Source organism: Rhodnius prolixus, unplaced genomic scaffold (genome assembly GCF_049639745.1).
Source record: "Rhodnius prolixus isolate KJV_2025 unplaced genomic scaffold, Rpr scaffold_10, whole genome shotgun sequence".
Lineage (NCBI taxonomy): Eukaryota > Metazoa > Arthropoda > Insecta > Hemiptera > Reduviidae > Rhodnius > Rhodnius prolixus.
The window spans coordinates 28,448,079-28,454,358 of record NW_027411615.1 but is presented as its reverse complement, the minus strand read 5'-3'; the positions used below and the strand labels follow the sequence as shown (position 1 = coordinate 28,454,358).

General features: G+C 35.8%; 1 long non-coding RNA gene across 1 annotated transcript; it reads right to left on the bottom strand.

Moving 5' to 3' along the window:
* Positions 1-2,051: 2,051 nt before the first annotated feature.
* Positions 2,052-3,166, bottom strand: LOC141456735 (uncharacterized). The gene is made up of 2 exons (XR_012459944.1): positions 2,956-3,166; positions 2,052-2,203 (listed from the first exon to the last, which is right to left on the bottom strand). It is a non-coding gene; the product is annotated as an uncharacterized lncRNA (long non-coding RNA).
* Between the last annotated feature and the right edge of the window lie 3,114 nt (positions 3,167-6,280).

Here is a 6,280-nt window from a genome sequence, read left to right as displayed (position 1 = left end):
GAAAAGAGAATCTGTACCAACTGAACTAATGTTTATCTTTGGCGAACATTCTCTAGTTAGAAGGTTAACTTTATATTGTCGAAGTAGCTGTTAAAAGTAAGTACTATTCTACTGCAGTCAAGTAACCAATTCTATTTTATCTTCTAAGGGATAGAACAATATTCTACTTTTAATCTTCTCCTGGAAAGTCTATTTTTTGCTGACTTATGTTCTTTAAACTTTTACTTCAACAATAATGAGTTTTGTAATAATCTCTACAAAAACTTCTCTCAGATTTCTGTACAATGAAGAAAAATAAAAAGGAATGCCCTAATGTAAAGGTTTGATTGGAACTTCCAGCCCTAATACTTTATTTTTATTAAAGAAGGGCCTCCTTAAGAGATTCGCCTAGGGCAGAAAAAGTGTAGAGCCTGTACCAATTAATAACTACTTTTATTCGTGAGTTGCTTTTTTAGACTTTCGTATATACCTTATTCATTTTTATTATTTCAGCCAAAATACCCAGGAATCTCATTTCCTCTTTTGTGTCCACTTGCTTACCAGGTCTTCTTCTACGTGCTGAACAGTCAATTTTTCGCCACCACATTTTAGTCTGTTTAACCGTAAAAAGCTGAAACCATTTTACCTTTTCTTAAGAAAATTCCGTCAATCAAACTGCTTTAAACCTTTTCTTTTTCTCTTATGGTCTACACTGATTTTGGGCAAGAGTCTCCTGGAGGAATCAATCACCAGTGACTTTTACTGATGATCTTATCGTAGCATGAATTTTCACTTCATCAAGTTCGTTCTATCACTTAACTCAGGTACTAGAAGCCTCACTTCACCTTTCAATTGCTTCAGATCGGTCTTTTTCAGAGTACAGAGATTTGAAAGTCTCGGGATCTCCTATTGTCCTTTCACTTCCTCGTTGTCGTTGACCAGTCTCTCTCTCTCTCTCTCAAAGTGGGCGATAACGCCTATTTCTTGTAGGCGCTGGGAGGCCTGCAGGGAGCGTTAAAGGAACCAGTGAAAATTAGGGAGTATTGAAGCGGTTTAGGGCTGATTTGTGTTTTTCTATTTTTTTTAAACTAAAATCAAAACCTACCTATAGCAGTAACTCATTGGTGTTTTTGAGTAAATTCGAGCCTGATATCAACAAACTTGTTAAAAATCATTAGATTTATCCTTCACATTAGATTAGTTTTAAAATTTAAATTGAAATATTTTAATTCGAATTAAAGTTTTTCTAAACATTATTTATAAAGTTGCGTTTTATTGCTCTCATTAGAACAGTCTCATTTAAAATGTAAATTCGAACTCAGGAACAGGATAAGACTCTTATGGTGCGCTATAATTAAAATTAAAGTAATGATTGCGATTGTGATTTTTAAGATGTGGCGAAGTTATAAATTTTAAGGGGCGCTAGAAAATAATTGTTTCTCAAAGTGAGCGGTAGACGAAATAAGTTTGAGAACCTCTGACGTAGATGAAAACTGGTATTCAATATACTTTACTATTAATTTTGTTTTTTGTATTATTATTAAAATTATTACGGCCAAAAACCGAGAATGGAACCTAAGATCACAATACATCCTAGCCTTCAGTGTACTCGCCGCTTGGCTATTAGTATTAGTCATTGTCGCCTAGAGTCTTCTAAATGGACCACTTGCCTCTAAACATGTTTCTTCTTGTGTACGGGTAGTTCAATATTTGAGGAATAAGTTCGTTATTACTCGAGGTAATTTCTGTCAAAATGACACTGATTTTAGTATAATAATCTTATATTCTGCGCTCAGATACCTACCTACCAATTCTACAATAAAACCCTTTCTGCAAGGTGTAGTTCGGAACGGCACCAGACTGTTCTCATACCAAGAAACTACCTTTTACAGTAATTAGTGCAGTTCTGGAACTGTTACAATTAATTGAAATTTACAGCTATCCAATTACTAAAAAGGAAATGTATCTAAAAATAATGTTATATTTGCTTTAAATAGGCTAAGTTGCGAGGGTATTTAAGCGAGATTTAGTACGAGTATACTATTTTAAAATGAATAAAAAGAATTCAACAATACAGTTTTAGAATTAGATATATTTCTATGTAACAATTTATAACGGGTTTATTTCATATTCTCATCTTAACCGACTAATTTCTTCAATAAAGCTTTACCAGCAAACAACTTAGCCAGACTTCTTCGCTCTCTGACGGCAACATCTTTGGCGGCTGTAAACAAAAAGAAAGAGGAAGAATAAGAATATGAATTTTACAAAATATAATCAAAATAATAAAATTTATATTCTATAGAAGTTTGCAGATTGTATCTTTTGTACCATTTTTTTTTTTGATTACGCAATGCACAGTGATATCTTCTAATTTATTGCATTAAATTGGTCTTCCTACGCAACCTTATTCAAATCTACTAACGTATGGTCCCCCAAAATCTAGGATACCACATTCTCATCTTTCACAATTCCTCTTTTACATCCTCAGTAACGCTTTTTGCTGATTAATTCAAGCCTACTTCGTATTATACCGTGATAATTTTGATGCAGACCGCAGTTAGAGTTCATGTTTGTACTCATCACGGGATATCAGGTCGGAGAATAGTTTTATTCATATGGTTAATACGCAAGGCGTCGAAGCATCTGTTCCCGGTTCCAAGTACATTTGGGATTAGATTATTTACTTCATCCTTCTCTTCAGGACTAAAATCTGACCCCTTTTATCTGGGAACCTCCTGTTCTAGTATTAAAAGTACTTCTTTCCAAGTGAATTTGTTCGAAGAAATTATGGCGCAATCGTCCGCAATTAGCAAGCTAGGAATAACAAGTGAATAGTTTTATTACAAAACTCAAATTGAACTGGCCACACCGAGATCTGCTGCTCTAAGATCGGTACCAATAGAAACTTTATGGAGAACTTCTAAATTTTTTAAGTGAATTCAAAAATTTAGTTTATATTATTATTCAACGTACCAGCGGAAACAAAATCTTCAAAGTCTGGGTCTGCCGTAGGACTGCACATGCTGTACAGTATTTGTAGGGAGAATGCAATAAGCAAAATATAGACGTACTTGGTCATGATGATTGTAAACGTTATAATTTGCTTCTTGCCCGGCCACTCAGACAGTAGTGCTCTTTTTATACCCAAAAGAAACTATTCTCTAATCGTCTTTATTTTATTTGCAAAAATTAAAATTCAAAAGTTATTTTAATTACCGAATAAAACTAATTATTGCTATAGCTAGCAATATTTCGTCGAGGTCATGTGGTAATTCTTCTAATTTTTTTTTATTGACGGAGCTTTTTTGTGGAAACCTTCATTATTTCTTCATTTTATACTCTCATAAAAAAACTAAAGAAGGTCATATTTTTAAAGCGCACCAACATCTGAAGTCTTTAACGTGCGGAGATTTTTTTAACCAGCGAAATGTTGGCCTCCAGATCACTCGTTACAGACAGCCCTGTCAATCACCGAACAGTGAGCTGTAAGAAGCTTCTAGAAACAGAAATCCATGGAATCCAAACCTGTGATCTCTGCACACTTAGCTAATCCCTTCCCTCTCGATATCCATTCTCTTGAACATGAAATGAATTATTTATACCCAGCTAAACCGCGATCTTACTCCAATAAGAATATCCAATTCTACGTGCAACAAGTTTAGTGAATTTAAATTTTTTCTTATTCCGTTTCATTGATTTAGATCGGTAGACCAAATAACATAGCATTGCTCGAATGATGTAAGATGTTCAATGTTTGTGAACTCTTTTAAAATAAAGTACAATAATTTTTATGCTCTTTTAACCATATAGGTAATATGAAGGTTAAAAAGTGATTACTCTAAAAATTATTCCTAAATCTTTCAAAAAATCTTCTCATTATAATTAATTGAGTATTATCTACTGTCTACTGCAGTACAAAGGTGCCACGGTAGCCGAGCGGGTTAAGAGGCGAGACCTGCAAAGCTAATATTCATTGTGGTACTGGGTTCGATTCCTGGTCTTGGCCTTGGATTTTATTTAATGGTTAAATGAGAAATAGTAAAGTACGTTTGCTAGTCGCCTCCGTCCACGACACCTAGTAAATGGTAGTTGGAAATAGGCGCATTACTTTACTTACTTTTTACTTTACTGCAGTACAATGAGAGTTCTACTGAAGGTTCTTACTGTATGTTTTGAATATATTACATTGCTCTTTTACTGTATTATCCTTTAAGTGTAATGCCCTTCCTTTTATGCAATAAAACGAAGGATAAACGAGTTGTCGAAATTCTGACCCTATCAAGTATTAGTGAGAATACGAGTACAATAAGTGGTTAGATTCTGTATGTATCGTACATTACATCATCACTATTGTGAAAGAGTTTTGAAAAGCAGTGCCTAATGATATTCTTTAATTACATTATTACACTCCCAAAGGCTAAGAGAAGTACTTGTCAGTGTATCACATGCGATTTGTGCAAATTTGCATTATTATGCAGATATCCAGTGGAATGCCAGTCCAATCACGTCGTTAATCAATTCTTTTCGTTTCAAATAAATTGGAAGCCTTTTAACAGTTAGTTAGAGTTAGTTGGTTAAATAAAAGAACCCGCACCTTGCTGCTAACCTTGTTATCCAACCTAACCTCGATATTCGTTTCAATAACATCTGGCCAAAAAAGATTTTCCTTTTTTTTATTAGGTGAACATCGGTAGGTCCTATTCTTGTGATAAAATCCTCACTTTGAAGAGCCGATGGGTGTATTACTGTTTTAGGCAGGAAATTGTGCCAATATTAACTAATTCCAGACATTATTATTGTATTTATATAACAATCTGTAACTAAATTATGTAAAATATGATCATTGTAATTTAAATTATACTTCAACAAGCCGTTCAAAGTCTGTATTGGGGACCGGGAGGCTTGGAAAAGTGGACCCCCAGTTGTGGGAGATTCGATGTGATACACAGATGGCTCCAAGATGGAGGAGGGCGTAGGAGCGGGAGTGTACGGGGTGAAACCGAAATGTAGCTTTTCGGTTAGCCTAGGGAAACTAGCTACAGTTTTTCAGGCTGAGCTAGCTGCAATTAGGTTCTGTGCTACCGAGATTGAAGGGCGAGGAATTATTAATTCTAAGGTCGTAATTTTCTCGGATAGTCAGGCTGCTGTACGGGCAATTAGTTCCTATCAGGTTAACTCAAAACTGGTTTGGGACTGTCTGGGTGCCCTGAAGGAAATCAGTGACCAAAATAAGGTCTTTCTGGTCTGGGTACCTGGTCATTCAGGACATAAGGGTAACGAAGCGGCAGATTTATTGGCCCGGGAAGGCTCTGCGAGATACTTCGTTGGCCCGGAGCCCTGTTTTGGGGTTCCGAAGTGTGTTAAGAGTGCGACCATTAATCTATGGGTGCAGAGTAGGTCTCAGGAGTGGTGGCTTGCCACCACTGGGCAGAGACAGGCGAAGGAGTTTATTAAAGGCTATTCGCCGAGGCTGACTGCAGAATTAATCCGTCAAGGCCGTGGGGCTATCAGGATGATTGTAGGCCTATTAACTGGCCACTGCAGACTCGAGGGGCTCGTGTGGCTAAGGATGTTACTTCTCGGGGAGGAAAAACCAAGGCCTGTGAGCTTTACCCAAGAGTCGCTCTCCAGCATTAAGAGGCTAATTAAAAGGACAGGTCTGGAGGGTGAGCTTTAAAGTTAGGGGAGCCACAATAGACCCAAAGGGGTCGCAGTGGCGTAGGCCCTGAGGCCGCCCTAGTCTAATCTAATCTAATCTAACTAAATTAGGAGTAAATTCAATGTTGGAGAAGTCTGACGGAAAAATGGTAAGAATAACATGGAAATCGTGCTTTGTGAATGGTGTCGATCGTTATCGAATTAATTAATAAATTATCAGTTATCCTTATTACTAAATTATCCTTAGTTAAATTATCTGAAGAGTTGATAATTGTTGAAGAGTTTTTCTTTTAAATTCAATATTCTGGAAGTCTTTCGAATTTATTTAACAGCATTGAAAGAGATCAGTTGGTTTAAAGCAATTATATTGTGCCCAGACGACTTTAATGTTTTCTTTTTGTTTTTTTAAAAATTCTTTTTATTTATTTTGACTTTAAATAATTCAAGGACTTCATTAAAAATGTACCCAGCGCCACTGTCTGACCAGGCGTGAACTACAATTGCTTTACTTAGATATTTTTATAATAATGTGTACAAATAGGCAAGTATATTACAAAGGAAAAGTTACTTTTTGCTGATTATATTATTTTGCTAGTGACATTTAGTTTAATAAGGTCATCACAACCCTTTCAACTAAATT